General features: G+C 42.3%; 1 protein-coding gene across 4 annotated transcripts in view; it reads right to left on the bottom strand.

The window, feature by feature from the left end:
* cdc42bpab (CDC42 binding protein kinase alpha (DMPK-like) b) overlaps positions 1-17,396 on the bottom strand; it is an 80,836-nt gene that overhangs the window by 61,795 nt on the left and 1,645 nt on the right. The gene's annotated exons all lie outside the window — the stretch shown is intronic.

A 17,396-nucleotide genomic window follows, 5' to 3' on the forward strand; every position in this document is an offset into this window, starting at 1 on the left:
TCCCAGTTTGGTACATCCCGTTTACCGATGACAACCTTGGCATGAATGATGGGACCCAAAAAATATAAAAACCATACAGTAGGGCTGACCCGAATGCTTCAAAACTTGGACCGTTGCCATGGTAATCATTACATTACATTACATTACAGTCATTTAGCAGACGCTTTTATCCAAAGCGACTTACAGTCAGTAGTATATTACATATCATTCACCCATTCACACACTGATGACAGGCTACCATCAAGGTGCCACCATCAGACTCTAACTAACATTCATCATCCAGTCCACACCGATGGCAAGCCTTCAGGAGCAACTTGGGGTTAAGTGTCTTGCCCAAGGACACATCGACTGCCAAAGCCGGGTCTCGAACCACCGACCCTCTGATTGGAGAACTACCTTGCTCTCCACTACGCCACAGCCGCCCCTAATCAACGCCCAAAACAGTATTCAAATGCATCTGATTGTTAAATATAGACTATGAATTACCCAAAAAATCCCAAGAAATAAATATTTACATATACCATGAAATAAGGAATAGTGATCTCCCATTATTCATTGGGAGATCACATTGGGACTCAGCGGATCACAGGTAGAATGTGGGACGCGGCGGATCACAGGTACGGGGACGCGGCGGAGGAGATCTATAGACAGACAGTCCCAGCAAAGCCAAGTATTTGATTGGAGATGTTCACAAAGGCTACAGTATATGTACATACATTCATTGTTTTATAGGCCTATATTTGAGGAAATCTGTTTTATGGGCCATAGCAGTGGTGTATTTGAATGTGATGATTGCATATTTGTAGCCGTTTTTGTTTTCGATTAAAGGGAAAATCCTTGAAGTCCAATTTTGTCCCAATTTCTCATTAGTAATAGTAAAGTAAAGTACAATACAAGTCAATAATGACCACAAGTTTTTCATTATTATATCATTTATTATAATTTTTTTTCTTCTTTACGTACTGTTATTTATTTTGTATTTATTTGTTTTTCCCCCGCTTCCACTCGTAAAAAAAAATGGTATTCAATTCATAGACGATGCATGTTCTTTGTTTTGTTTTATTTATGATTTAAAATGTTTATGATGGAGAATTAAGTACAAGTGTGGATAAAACAAGTCAATAAATAAAAATAAATTATCTCTAGGCCACAACCAGTCCCCATCGCTGCAAAAATAAAAAAGACTACCAGGCTACAAACTATAACCTGAAGAAGAAAGGTGTCAGTGTTGGGACTTGTAACCAAAAGCATCCATAAAAAATGCATCTGGCAACACCTGGGCGTGTTAGGACGGGCCTTCCCTTAGAGCAGGAGGGAGGCACACATATGACCTCTACACACAAAACAATTATTCTATTTCAAAGCCGTGATGCAGTGATAGACAGGCAGAGAGCCGATCAGGGCACAGACTGGGTCTTCTCCATATTGTTATCATAGAAGAAAAAAAAACTACCCATGTTTATATCACAAACAGAGAAGGTGCTCTGCTAATGTTCCTCCTCCTCCTAACACAAGAACTGGTAGGAAGAGGGGCAAATAATCTTCTAAAAGCACAAAAACAAAGGTCAGAACCAGCACTACTACTGTTATCAATTCATAAATTGACGTCCACACGTTTTCTTTGATTCAATTGACTGGCCGACCAATTAAAGGAGCCATCCAAGAGGTAACCAGGCAGGGGAAACTCAAGCCTTATCCATTTAAGACTTATCCATGAGCTCAGGTCCAACGGTGTAAGCTGCAGGAACAGACAGCGGCCGTGCAGGAGCCGCTCGGACACCTAGATAACAGTTAACACCGCTAATGACCTCAGCGATAAGCAGATTGAGTCAGCGTGGGAGGCTGCAGTGGGACGGGCCCCGTGTTTTGACGAGGACGCCAGACAATCTAGGTGATCGCACCAACCCAGCCGGGCTGATGAACCACAGGCTGGACTTTGTCTGCTTCCACAGACGTGTGCTGCACACGATGTAGAGTAGCACCGAGAAACCTACGACAACTGTTCTGTCACCACACATACTTAAGCCGAGTACACCTGTGACTTTAGCATGTGGCTCATTCCACCTCCACTGAATATTCTCCTTTATTGCTGAATGAATCGGAGTACAGGAGTAGAACTCAGAGTGTCATTCAAGGTGGCCATATTATTTGAAGAAAACTATTTAGTAAAAAAGTTTAGCCCTCTCACAGAAAGAGCTACTATGGTGTGCAAATAAATAAAAAAAGAAAATGAAATGTCTAAAATTGTTAACAATAAAGGAAGCACCTACATCTAGAGGCACCTTCACACAAAACAAAGTCAATGGAGAGTGATGAATGGTTTTCTACGCCGATATGGGCGGGACTTCATTACACTCTGTCTCTACATTTATGACCCTTCTACAGCATTCTTATTTCAAAATAAAGTTAGCCAAAGAAAACTTAGAGGATTCAGGACCCTTTCTATAAAAAAATAAATGACTGTGAAAGCTTGACAGGCGTAGCAACAGTAACTAAAGGGGGGCTGCTGTTATCTGCAAAAATTCACACTTGATTGTGCATCAATATTAACAGAGAAATACTTTTTTGATTGTAAAGGTTGTAAAAAAGGTTGTAAAAATGTCATGCTAACAAATGTCCTATCTGAGCTCTTTGCTGACCTTGGGAATATCATTATAATAATAAATGGAAATGACTCATTTGCAATATTTCCTTATCAGAGGAGGACTGAGTCTGGAGGGAAACGGATTTGCCCAAATAATGCATTTTGAAAACAGATGGGAACCCAACATTAAGCTGTGCAGCTAGCTGCGGGGGCTACACCATGTAGAACATGTGGAAATAAATCATTACCTAATATCGGTAAATTAAGAGTTTTAGAAGGAAAACTGTATCAAAACATAAAATCATATGTAACCCTGGGTTCAGCATTAGAAGCAAATGACTCAATTTCACAGTTTGTTAGTGACAGATATTGGGTTTATTGGTCAGGAGAGGAATGAGTGTGTGCACATTTCTCTGCTTGTGAGTCTTATTTCTTTGTTGCAGAATAAATGTTATCTGTTAAATTTGCTGTTCTAAAAGAAATAAAGCTATTCTTAACTGATTCTCAATAAGCCCACTCCCTATTGACTACTATACCATACGAGCAATCAATAAACAGGAAGGGAGCAAAATGAATGAAGTTACTATGGCACTGATTAGTCTTAGTCCAAATGCCTCAGGGGGGAAAAATTGGATTTGGGGGGAGATGAAATTTACTCATCAGCAGAGTGTCACATTGTTGTGTCTGTATCGTGACCTTCAGCACAGGAAGGAAGCAGTGTGAGGCAGCTCTCTGTATATATAGAGGTGAATGACAGTGACGACTCGGTTGAAGACAATTGAGCGACCACAGGATTTCCCCCACCAGAGAAATCTCAGTAGAGAGAAAGAGGAAAGTGACTACAGAGTGGGGTGTGGGCTAGTCCAACCACATTCAATTCTCTGAAATGTGCAGAGGTACTTTCATAACACCCACAAATAGGTCTTCAGCTTTCAGTTGTGCACATAACATACGTCACATACTCACTCTCCACTCACTCTCCACCCTCAAAACCGACACCACAAAACCACTAAATCAGAGTATCAGAATGAAACAATGCTGAGGAGGAAACACGCTCACGAGTGAATGTGTCAGATTGCCAGGCGCTGCTCAAAGGCTTCATTTTATCACCAGCAAGAAAACACAAGCAATTCAGACGACGGCTGAAGGACCGGGGGCAACAAACAGATCGGTTGCACGCGAGAGAAGCTGGCGTTAATGGCCGCCATTCAGGTGGAAGACGGATGAACGGCGCTGCCGAGCTGCTCGCCCGTCAAACATAACTCGACTCCTGCGTCTCCGCTGTGGTCGGAACAGCGAGTATGAGCGACATGCACGCTTGCAGCAGCGTAGATACATAGATGGGCCTTAAAATAGATTAGGTCACCGTCAAATTCGCCACCGCACCACGAGCCAAGGTCAACGCTCTATCGGTGTCAGCTGTTGTGAGCAGCGCTGAGGCAGAGGAACAAAGAATACAGCAGATAGATAAACTGACTGCACATGATATTTTCTTCAGCGTAACCATGCCAATTGTGTGGGCTCCTTAAATCCATTTCAGCTATTTCTCCCCGTCTCTCTCACTCATAGTCTTTGCCTAATTTCGCACATCCCCTCCATCATTATCTAATTAAGCAGATCGAGCAGGAACGCCATAAAATACAAGTTTGAATGTCAATGTGGCCGGTGAGGTTTTGAGTGTGTGTGTGTGTGTGTGTGTGTGTGTGTGTGTGTGTGTGTGTGTGTGTGTGTGTGTGTGTGTGTGTGTGTGTGTGTGTTTAAATGTTAAAGGCGGAATTGTCCCTTGTCTAAGTCCCGCCCCATAGACATTTCTGTAAGTTTTACTCTTTGAGTGCGTCCATTGCTGTATCACAACATGAAAAACTAGAAAATCCACTAGCCTCAACCGACCAGTAATGTAGCAGTTTACATCCATGTCTGTCCAAAATGTCATCACTTCATCAGTTTATCCTTTCAGATTGTTTTGGGGTGAAATTTGGATAATTAGCATATGAATTCTTGAGTTATGTCCCAAAAAGCGAGTTCTGTGAGGTCACAGTGACTTTGAACTCCAGAGGTTCCAACGATATCCCAGTCAAGAAAAAGAAACCTCTGTTTACGGCGCAGAGGCATAAAAATATCACCCTAAAACCTCAAAACAGTAATGTTTGATTAGCTTAACCTGTGGTGAATGCATATTTACATAAACTGATACGGTAAAAAGCTGGATACTTCTGATCTAAAAGCTGCATCGGTGCATCACTGCTGATGAGACGAATATGGTGCTTGCCCACAGTTTCTGCCTGCTTGTGTAACCTTGTAGGCTGCTGCAGCACTGTTCCAACAGTCTTTCTAAGCAGCTAATTTAGTCACAAGAGTGTGCTGAACAAATTCAAAAGGACAAATACCAGTCCTTTTCATTTGGCACGAGGTTCCCTTTACAAGTATGACAGCATCAGATAGAGGATCAGAGCCTGTGTGTGTGGGTGCGTGTGCGTGTATGCAGCAGAGCTTTATTGAGGATGCAGCTCAGCTCTGTGCCGTCAGGACCGACCGCGCTGTCTGATCGACTCAGCCTCTGCACGTGTGCCTCTTTTTGCACACGCCAACGCAAAATACAAGCATGCAAACATACCCCAAAAAAGGACAAGTACGCGCACGCACTCGAACACTGACGCTAGCCTTCTCTGTCACTAGGCAGAGCTGGGATACAGCAGGCGCAAGGGAGGGGGCAGAGGAGCTGCTAGAGGCAGGGAGGGAGGGGGGGGGAGGACGGGGAGGGGGGCAAACATAAGTATAGCCAAGAAACCAATGACAGCACAGACATACCAGGAACAGACAGACAGACAGACAGACAGACAGACAGACAGACAGACAGACAGACAGACAGACAGACGGCTCTGGTGGATAGACAAAGAGGCAGACCTGGCCTCATCTAAACAGCTGCTGCTCCCTCTCTCTCTAACATTGCACCTCTGCTCCAAATTCCACATGCAGCCCAGCTATGAGGAGCTGGGGCCTGAGTCAGCGCTTCTTACAAACACACACACATACACAACACACACACACACACACACACACACAGCTGAGCCCTCTACTCAAAGCAGCCGGGGATGCGCTGGCTACGGCACATGCAGAGGGACATAAAGCAGCCAGGACCAAAGGTTGGTCTTCAGACTTCTGCGTCTCAATCTCAGGCTGCGACTATTAGCAATTCAATTTGTTGTAAATATAAAGACGTTAGTTAGACCACTAGAGTGGATGAATTGAAGGTGATGCAGTGGTGTGCTAATGATCTTCGTGAAAGCCATTTGATTGGTTCTTAGCAGTTACGACATGTCCTTTCCTGATTCGTCACCCCCATACCACATGACCCTTTTCCGGAAGAGAACAACAACAACAGCCTTGATACCGATCGACTACCAGGTTAATTCAACATGGAGAATGTGGTATTTGTTACAAATGTTTGTACATAGATGTTCAAGGTATGCTTGATAAACAGCAAGAAGCCTTGCATGTAGGGACTTAGGACCCAGGGGAACATAGGTGATGCATGGCAACCCGGAGGGGATTCAGTTCTTTGGCTTCAGCTGGAATCAGCTGTTATTGGAGCAATTGGCGAGCGGCGTTATCAGCCCTACGGAACGGACTTCTGATGGTGTTGACCAAATGTATGGACCCATAATCTAGTAAACTTCGTTTAATAACTGTTCATTTAAAGTAAATTTGCTGTCTGTGTGGGAGAGATAGAGTTAGACTTGCAGTATTGTGACTAAGCTTGAAAAATAAAACTTCTAAAAACTTCCACGAAATGTGTCTGTTTGAGTTTATGGAGGAAGATTTTAGAGGAAGTTCTTAAGTATAAAGCACAACGAGTATCAAGAGTAGTGTAATCGTATTATCTGTAACCAAGCAACCAATGTACTTCCTGTTTACACCGGCACGCGCATGCCCAGTGTACGTGAATAGTCACGTGATATTCGTTTTCAGGGGAGCAAGTCTGGACGCAAATTATTTCGAAAACGATGCTGAAACGCATGTGTGGACGGAGACCGTTTGAAAACGGGTTTTTGTGGACATGGCCTTCAGCAGAACAGCAGACAGAAGCAGAGCTGTTGCATGGAGAAGAAGAAATCCCTATGAACAAAACATAACACGTGTACTGAACTAGGCTGACTAGCTGGTTGGAATGAGCATCTACAAATCAATGCTTGTCCCATGCTAATTCAGACGCAATAGAAAAACAGAAGTGATACAGAAAGTAAGAGCATATTCCCCATGGCTAACTTTTAATTGTCCAAACAACTGTTAATTCAGTTGTTTGGACAATTAAAAGTGATTTGCCTCTTCTAGAAACCCACCTTTAATACTCATCTAAACAAAGATCATATAAATAATATTATAGTGTGTACACACAGTTTGAATTGGATCTAAACTGCCCAAATTGTGTCTATGGCTGCTGCCCAAAAAGTCTTAGATTCCTTAATCCCTGGATTTAACTGTGGTTAAACAAGAAGCTGTCTCCAAACTGGGATGTTTCGTCCTTACAAAGTATCACAATACATACAACATGAAATACACTACTGGTGAACATGTGCGCAACACTGGGAATTTAATAATAATAGAATCAATAGTTCTCCTGACACATTGAGATTGAGCATGAGTAAGCGTCATCATTCAGAGGCTTTGTGTTAAACTGAAAAGAAAGATCACCTGTAGAGAGGTGGATTATGCTGCTTTCTATGGCCATTTTCTTTTTTTTTTTTTTTTTTCAAAATGACATTTTGTCCTCATTTGAATTCTGTAACTCCGGGCTGACTGTAGCTGATATTTTCTATAAAAATAAAAAAAAAGAAAGCTACAAACTTTTCAGCGCCAACTTTCAATCCTATAAACAATCAGTGTTTAAAAAGGGACAGTTTTTACGTTTTAAGTAAAGTTGTATGAGCTACTTCTCCATAGTCAGTGTATTACCTACAGTAGATGGAGTTTGGACAGGAGTACTAGTACGGTAGAAAAGCAATGTCCTGCGGTGGATGTATTTTACACACCTTAAAGAAAGGCCGCCAAAAAATATCCGTTCAAGTGCTACTCAGAACAGTTTCATCGGTTTACCTTATCGAGAGACAGCTATACGATGTTTATTTCCGACAGGGAACTTAAGCCGTTATCTATGCTCTCGCCAAAGCCACCGGACTCCTTTGAGAAAAAAAACCATATGTTCAACAAGGTTAAATGACTGTTTTTTTCCATACAGTCTGGTTGCGAGAGCGTAGATGGATACAACAGCTTCAGTTTCCATTGGAAGGGGCTGTGTGACGGGAAGGTAAAGCAGTAACAATATTCTAAATATAGCGTACACTCTGATATACTTATATTGATTATTTTAGGTGTATAAAATACGTTCACAGCAGTACATTGCTTTTCTCCCGTGCTGGTGATCATGTCTGTTTCTCCAAACTATCCATCTCTGTAGTAATACACTGACTAAGTACCTCATAGAAACACACTACTAAACATCCCAACCATCCCTTTCATACTTCTGGCAACCTTGTGAGCATACAGTTGCATATTTACACAACCAGCAGGTAAGAAGCAACATTAATCTGGAGTTTGACAGTGTTTCTGTCACCTGGTGAATCAAAGTCCAACATTCCCTCTCCTTTAAGCTCCGGTTTAATCCCCACCAACTCCTGACAGAAATGAGCGGTCTCTTTAGCTGCTAAAGGCTAATGTTCAGCGGTTATTTTCTTAGTTTGTTTGTCTGCTGTTTGGTGTTGGGCAGTGGGTTTCTAAAACTTTTTTTTTAAAGTGAGAACAGCTGCCTGTTGCAGCTGGAAACGCTGCTACGAGAACGATGAGCATGAATCATAAAAAATACAGCTGCGGGACGGAAAACCAAAAGATTTAGTGAAAAGATGAGTTGAGTGGAACTGTAGAGTTCGGTGATAATTATTCATAGGTTCCTTGTTAAGAGGGAGATGAAATATTATAGTCGCTTTAAAGATAGATTTTTTTAATAAGAGTATTCCTTTGATGCGATGCTGGAACTATAATGGGTTCCATATCATTTTTATGAATGAAGAAATTGAGAAATGTTTTCTGAATTTTCCACCGTTTATTGACTTGGCTTTCACTTCCATCTTGCTCAGCGAGACCACATACACTCCTGATTCAGCGAGTACGGGACGAGACAAAACTATGCAGGCCAGCGCCCTCGCCAGTTGGCCGTGGGACCGTTTTGGCTGAACGGGTGGAGGGGAAGAGCAGCTTTCCAAAATTCACCCTTTCACAACATAAAAAAAAAGAAAAGACCTTGTGAGAAAACAATGTTGCTCTGTCTGTGTGTGTGTGTCCGTGTGTGTGTCTGTGTGTCTGTGTCTGTGTGTGTGTGTGTGTGTGTGTGTGTGTGTGTGTGTGTGTGTGTGTGTGTGTGTGTGTGTGTGTGTGTCATCGGTGCAGACTGAGCTGGCAGACGAAAAGCAAGACTTGCTAATTGCTCCTCTGAGCTGAAGAGTCATTGCAGGGAGAGCAGATCGACGGTTTTCCTTCAGTGTGTGTAGAGCCACACTCTCACCAATGATTAAAAGTGTTAGAAGTAGCGCTGAGGCCTCTTGTAATTTCCCAGAAATTAATCTCAACAATAATTGGTGTTGAAGCTGTTAAATTAACGTGAATACCTATGACGGTTTCAATAAAAGCTGATGCGGATACCCAATGAGACAGAATTCAATTTTTTTTTTTAGATTTGTGTTAAGCTAACGTCTCCCTAGAGAAGGACTCGTTTCAAACAAAAGCTGGAGTAGAAATAAAAAAAAAAGAAGCATAACATTATAATGAGCCGACGCAGCCAACCGATCGGGTTCATTTTCACCTGGTCTGTAAACACTGGACAGACAGCTGAGCGGAGGTCAGCTGAACCCCAGCAAACGGGCACTGCGGGGGAAGAATGAGGTGGAGAGAGAGCAGAAGAGAGAAAGGAGATGGGAGGATGTGAAGGTGAAGTAAGGAGGGGGGGGGCATTTGCAGTCAGATCCAGAGGGTCCTGAGAGGCCGGCTAATGACCTGCACTACAGCGTGTCCTCTGGGAGACGAAGGAAGGAAGCCGACCATTCCCCTGACACTTTGTGATGACACATCACAATTAGCAGCAGGCATTCCCTGCCTGCAAAGCTCCCAGACAGACTGACTAAGTGTTTGTAAAGGCCAATCAGTAAAGTACCCAGATGCTGAAAAATGCCACGCACAATTTCACATGTATTACTCCAGTACAGCTCCGGGTAATCCTGAGCATGGAGCGCAGCAATCCCATCTTTGCTACCACAGATATACAGTTTCTTATACCCACCTACCGAGTGGTGCCATGAGAACATTTAAAAAAAATGTCTTCAAAATTTGGCTATACCCAACTAAGGATGCCCTGATACGACTTTTTCAGGCTTTGATACCAAAAGAAAAATTTAAAAGTGAAAAAACATTTAACAAATAAATGCTTGGATATAAATTTACTGAATTGTTATTTATTATCAAAATAATATATCGTACACTAGCAACTGAGGGAAACAAAATCTTCAAGATTAAGAAAAAAAAAATCTGCATTTTTTATGAAGCAACAAATCTCAATACTTAAACAGGGAATCAAATTCCAAATTTAATTCCAGTTTATCACAGAATGTAAGTGAATAGGTCGGCCCCATTTTCACCGATGCTCGATCCAAATATTAGATTCAGTATTGGTCCAATATCAGATATTGGGATCGGTACCGGTGCATCCCTATAACTAACAGAGCCGACTTATGTTATCCCTTAAGTTATGGATACGCCATAAGAAGGAAAGTTATTAATAACCTCACATGAAATGTGAGGTTATTAATTAGCTACACTGACCCATGGCTAGCTAGCAGACCATTATAATACTAGGTCCCCAGTATGTTATATGACTTTATTTAATGCCAAATTAGAAGTGGCCTTTTGGATTTTGGGAAAAAGAATGCTGTTAGCTGGGGCACTCTACTGATTTCACACATCAAGGTTGGTGTATTCTTCATGTGGAGTACTACTCAGCCTCTGTGGCTACGCAGGAGGCTTTACAAAGTCTGAAAGAAAAAATAGAACCTTGGTTGTCACCAAGGTTATCTGGGCTTCAGATGCTTCACATTTTGAACAGAAAGCCTGCATTATAAAACATGGGATTGGGATTAGGGGGTGTGAGCTCACCAGGCAGGGAGATGCTATTGATTATATTAGTAATCAATAAGCTACACATGTTTTGTATTATTATTATTATTATTATTATTATTATTATTATATGATCTTCTGTTAATGAATGATATATAATATATTTCTTCTTTTGGCAGGCTTGTTTGGAATGCCGTAAGGTTAATTCTAACTACGTGAAATGAAGACGCAATGAAATAAAACGAGCGTAATAAAGTGTCAGTGGCTCCTAGACTGCTCCCCTTGAGACACTAAACTCTGGTGAGAAGCATTGGACACCAGGAGAGGATCTACATGGGCCCCTCTGCTATGTCTGATTGTTTGCGAGTCAACTCTGGACAATGGAAAAAGGTGTGTGTGTGTGTGTGTGTGTGTGTGTGTGTGTGTGTGTGTGTGTGTGTGTGTGTGTGTGTGTGTGTGTGTGTGTGTGTGTGTGTGTGTGTGTGTGTGTGTGTGTGTGTGTGTGTGTGTGTGTGTGTGTGTCAAAAAGAACTCAGAGAGCATCTCAGCATTCAAGACAGCAGACTGCCTGTATGTGAGAGGGGGAAACCACCAGCAAGGAAATAAACAAGCTGGTGACCTTGCACGTTCCCAACAACGCCAAACTGTTGGGACAACGAGCGAGCCCGCAGAGCACACAATGACACAATGCCGTACAGATGTCCAGTTTCCTCGTATGACATCATGTTCCCGAAGGGTCCCTGACCAGCTAACTGAGGCCTTGTGTTTCCTTCCTGTTCTCTGGGCCCCGCCGTAACCACCGGACGGCCAGACGGGAAACGGCAGAACAACTTGAGGGGCAAAAAGGATGTCCTGATAGAATCCAGCCCAAACACTGATATTGACATTCGGGACATTAGTGATAAAGTCTCCTCTTTGATGCCAACATGTATTTCCCTGGCATCGATCACATTTGAGTTTTGATTTATAAATTATGACTTTCAATATGTTGATTTGAAAGTCATAATTCACCTATTTCAGTTACTTCATGTCTCTACGGATTTATTTAAATCTATACGCACCAAGTCCTGACCTTGACCCCAACACAATAAAACACTGCTTCAAAAATCATACAAACAGAACAGGAGTAGAACGGACATTGAACGTTTTTCAGTGGTCATTTGACTAATACAAAAGAAAATGTTGATTGTCACTAATGTTGATTTAGTTGTCATGGTTACAACACACATCGGCGGGGGCTGTAAAGCGTCGTCGCCACTCGCCAGGACAAGAGCGGGCGCAGCTCCAGGGACGGATGGCTGGATAGTTAACTTGATAACGTTAGCTTGTCCTTCCTCGGAGTGAGGGGTAGCAAGGCAGAGGAACAGTTAGAACCAGCACTGCTATTAGCCAACAGCCCACAAGCTAGATTACTAATTAGCATACAGCCGGCTAGTTAGCTAGCTAACGTTAGCTTGTCCTTCTCCGGACTGACATGGAAAGAGGCTGAGGGACCGTTAGACCTAGATGCCACTGGCCAAGAGCATTAGCAAGCTAGCTTGAAAATTCCACCATGCTTTTATGCTACACATAAAATTACAGAAAATGAGGCGAAGCTGTGACTCATCCTCAGTTAGTCCGCTACAGGCCACAAGTCTGTTTAGTTTATATGCAAGTTAGCCCGCCACAACGGTCGCCGTGGCAACAGTACACAAAAAAACAGACGCCGCTATGACATCCAGGTACGTTGATTTGAATTGGAATGTCCGCTCTACTTTTATTCCATTTCTATATAACCAACTCTCTCTTCTGTCTCTATCATCCACCATAGTTTGCCAAAATTAAGAGCACATGGCAATGGTCTTACCAAACTCTGCAAGATCACTGCAGCAGCAATTAACGCTAGCCTTGCATACAGCCTGGTTTGTTCTTGGCGGGGTGTAATGGCCTTTTACGAGCAGAATCTGAAACCATGTGACACAAACATTCTTATAGGCGTAGTGGCCGCTCTACTGGTCCGTTCAATAACGGGAATAACAGGGAGGGACTCCGGTCTGTGAACTATGAGATAGCCCAGTTAAGCTAAGCCACAATAATGAGTGTGTGTGTCTGTGTGTGTCTCCACTGTAAGTAGTGTGTGAGGCATGCTGCCAATAAAAGCCTTGCAGGGTGGAGCTCACATCAGCTGCAGCTGAACAGCTGGCCACTGCGGGCTAACATTGAGTCTGCATTGAGAAAAGGCTAGGCGTCCTCCCCCATGTTTGCCAACTGTGGGCTGGCATGGCCGCCCACTTTCATTCAGCTGCCCGACAATCTGGTTCCCAAAACAAGGACATAGATCGGGATAAAACAAAAAGCAGGAAATGATGGGAGAAAAGTAGGAAATGGGATATCTAAGACAACTGAATGCAAGTCCACAGAAACCCTTTCCCATTTAGAAAACTGAGGCATTCATGAAGAGCACAAAACACCTAAAACAATAAATGAAGATGGACTTTACACTGAGTTTGGTGCTTAAATTAACTGAAACACTGAAATCATGCTGATACATTCATTATTACATTTCTTACTGAGAATTGCTGGTTATTTTTTGCAGTCTCTCTGCAGAAACAGTGAAATCCATTAAATTTAAAACAACCGATGACGTAACAAACAAGACAGATGTTGACATAAGTTGGCTGGCTTGTGCTGAATGTGACAAGCCGTGTCGTAAGAGAATAAACACAAGCACAGCCTGAGCTGGTGAAGTTGGTGGACAGAGTAAACGTCTGCGGTATATATGTGAGGAGTCAGGATACAGCGTACTTTCCCCTGTTCATTTCTCCTTTGGCCGCAGGTCATGTAGGGGTCTCTATTTCAGCTGAAATGAGGTCACCAAACAAGAAAGAAAAGCAAACCCAATACAAATGTTTGTCTTTTTCTCTGGCTCATGTACATTCTCAGGAAGAAAAAAGGTGAACGCTATCAAAAAAGGTGAAAGCTATTTAAAAAAATAAAATTAAAAAAAGGTACACAGGTACGCTTTCTTTTTTTTTTTTTTTTTTTTTCTGTAGCTGCAGAGTCGGTCTCTGAGTGGCTGACAAAGGCAGATCACTCACAAGTTGAAGAGGTCTTAGATTTCACGAGGCCCATCTTGAACCATTTTTCCCTGTGTAAGATTAAACTGCGTTTTGAGTACGTGTTAACGCTATCCGTTTGATCCAATCCGTTCCTTATAGGCCTTGATAAGTCATGTGAACTCTCTGGCTCTGGGGGGGGGGAGCTCTTTCATTATATCACTTCTTCAGCTAACATTTTGCTAAGAATTGTCCAAACATTACAAACAGCGTGTGACGCTTTTTGTGAAACAAATCAAGACCATATTATCGTTGATGACTTCACCACAGAGGTGTGGTTAGGTGGAGTTATCACAATGCTAAAAACAAAGTAATTTCACCTAAGCCTGTCACAACTACTTTTATTGGACGATATACTGGCCCGGATAATAATTGCAATAAATTATATTATTGTCATTTTGTGACAATGATGCAATAATTACATAGTAGGGGATAAAACTTTCTTTTAAAAGTGGTTGCCAGGCTGGAGACAGGGAATCAGCTTTAGGTTGGCGAAACTGAAAATATGGTTAGTCATCATATATTTTCAGTGATTAAGATAATATGCAGTTATTTGATGAAAACGTGACATAAAAGAATAAAAGTGTCATTACAGTTACTGAACCAAATTCTTTCTGGTTTGTGTTTGATCGGATACCTATTACAGCATTTGAATTTGAAGTGTTATCAGTTAACGTGTCCAGCCTCAAGTAATGCAACAAATCCATTTGTTCTGCTGTTTGCTCTTCATGTTTTTTACATGTAACAAAGTGGTTGCCACTGACGGCAACAGAAGAAATTGGTTTCCAATTTCTCAAGATGGTTGCCAAATGGTTCAAATATTACACGATATGTTGATAAAGTAAAATTGATCGAGGTCATGTCAATATATCGTATAATAAGTAATTGACATAAAAATGATCAAGGTCATCTCCATACGTTATGCAATAAGTGGTTAACCTAATTCTAATGAGGGACCTAATTTCAATCCTTCACAGATGAATTTTTTTTTTGTCTGCTAATACTGCTCTTATATCAGGAAGTCAATAATGTGGGTTTTTGACTAATGTTGAAGCACATACATGCCTTACCACAAAATGCTAGACTGTTACGCTGTATCACAATGTGTATCACATAAAGCAACAGCAGATATGAACGTTTTATCCTTGTTCTCATCAAACTCTCAGCAAGAAAGGGGATTTGCACATTTTACCTAAATGTCTTTTTAGTTTAGTTTACATATGACAGATAATTCTCTCCGAGTTCGTCCTTCTTGCTGACACCCTCTACATTCAATTTGAACAAATGCTGTTGAAAGTCGAAGACAGCCAAGTCAAACGGTGACACTTCCAAAATACTTTATCTAGATCACAGACACCAACAGCGGAGACATCCAAGGATCTCGTTACGTCTCGCTGGGTACCCTCCACCAGGAGGCACAACAAGTGTCTGATAGCCATCTTTCATTCTGTTACAGAGAGGGGTACATGTAGTCATAGTTAAAGGAGGCGAGTGAAGCATCATGGTACCTCTGTTTGGGCAGGGTTTCCCTCAGTTGTTAATGGGCCGGGTTGCTGCATTCCGTGCTTTGATGGCTGTGTCAGCTCATATCAGAGGTTTTAGAAATGTAAAACCATTAACATTGGACATGGCAAAGACCATGTTTTTAAATGGGTGAGACTACCGTTTGTACCCTTGTCTCTCGTGTATGGAGTGAGAAATCTTCAATAGGAGTACAAGACTCTTTTGGAAGAAGACAACAAGGCCTTTCCATCAAGGCCACCTAATAACCACAATCAAATCATTTTGGTTACATACTTTCAGATTCATTGCCCTCGAGGGGAAAAACCTATGCAAGTGAATTAAATTAATTGCTATTAGCTGTAGAAGCTGGAGGATTCTCATTCAAATCCCTCTGGAGAGGAACACCATAACAAGCAACAACATGGGACCTTAACAGGACTGCGACTGCTCGGGCACAGCTGCACGTGTGAGCTGAGCTCAGCCGGAGAGTGTCTAGAGTTAACACTGGGAAATGTCAGGGTGAAGTCACCACTTGGCACCCTAAAAGCCCCCAGCACCTCTCCTTTAAGGCCAGGGCATGCCAGCACTGCTGCAAGCCAGACTGGCTGGGGGTGGGAAAAAAACAGGATGCTCTAAAGGAAACAACACATGATGTGTAATGACTAAACAAAGTTGGAAGAAATGGCTTTTAGACAGGCAGGAAAGTACCTCTTAAAATACAACCAAAAAAAAAAAATCACCAAATTCCAGCCACTTCCAGTATTTTACTAGCCAGCGTAGCTCCATTTTTAGCACAGAATAGGTTGTCCAGATGGTGGCTGGTGAGGTAAACCAACTAAGCGACCACAGCCAAACTTAACCACTGTTTGACTGATTTAACTGCCATCCTGTTAGTCTGCCGCTGCCTCTCTACAATGGGCTAAACTGCTGCCTGTTCTAACACTGCAGTTTCAGAAATAAAATAAAAAGAATTAAAGATGCCAGCAAATGTGCCAAACTGCACCTTCTTTTCATAATACTTTTTTTGCGCGCTGTATTGTAAATGTATCTGATCCAGGGGCGAATGATTTGAATCTTGACTGCCTCAGACCGCTGCAGCATTTCTTCCAGGGCTTTAAAAGACATGCAGGCCAGTCAGGCATGCTCCGGCAGCTAGCTGGGCCTCTGCGCCAGATAAAAAAGGTGAGTTGTTCACATTCCTGCTTCATGCACAAACCTAACCCCCAGTGTGTCTGTCTCACACACACACACACACACACACACACACACACACACACACACACACACACACACAAATGATTGAGTTGTGTGTGTGTGTGTGTGTGTGTGTGTGTGTGTGTGTGTGTGTGTGTGTGTGTGTGTGTGTGTGTGTGTGTGTGTGTTGTTGTCTCTGACTTTGCATTAACCAGGAGAGGGGGAGAGTTACTAAACTAATCGAAATATTTAGGCTAAGTGATCTATATGCTGCTGCGCTTGAGACCAAAAACTATTTTCTTTTATGACAAGTCTGTCTGATGAGAGACAGCTAGGTTAGTTATCATAAAACTGTCACCAACACACGCCCATAAAACAGGAAAGCATACAGCCATGCAAAGTTGCTGCCAATACCAAAAGTGGCCCAAAGAGGGTTAGGTGCAATGACAGAGAGGCGTCTTCTTGACGAATGCGTGTGTTTTCATAAGAATAAATGGTAGCCTGGAGGATAAGGACATCTTTATGAGAGCTTTCCTGGATTGGTATCAAAACTCTGACTGGGCCTGTGTAAGATCCTCCTCCCTACATATAATCTACCATTGTGTGTTTGGTTATGTCTCGCATTTTCTGCTTGCTTGCTACCGCCTTTTTCTTCTGGGTTTTTTTTGGTGACAAGACACATATTCTGTTTAATGTGCCGTTTCCAGCAACTTCAACATGCTGTCGTGTGTGTGTGTGTGTGTGTGTGTGTGTGTGTGTGTGTGTGTGTGTGTGAGAGATTCATTTGCAAAAAACACACAAGAGCAGAGTGGCCTTGTTTTGAGTTTTTTTAGGGAGGGTTTTGAGTGAGGAGAGAGCAGGCC

This window comes from Anoplopoma fimbria, chromosome 18 (genome assembly GCF_027596085.1).
Source record: "Anoplopoma fimbria isolate UVic2021 breed Golden Eagle Sablefish chromosome 18, Afim_UVic_2022, whole genome shotgun sequence".
Taxonomy (NCBI): Eukaryota; Metazoa; Chordata; class Actinopteri; order Perciformes; family Anoplopomatidae; genus Anoplopoma; species Anoplopoma fimbria.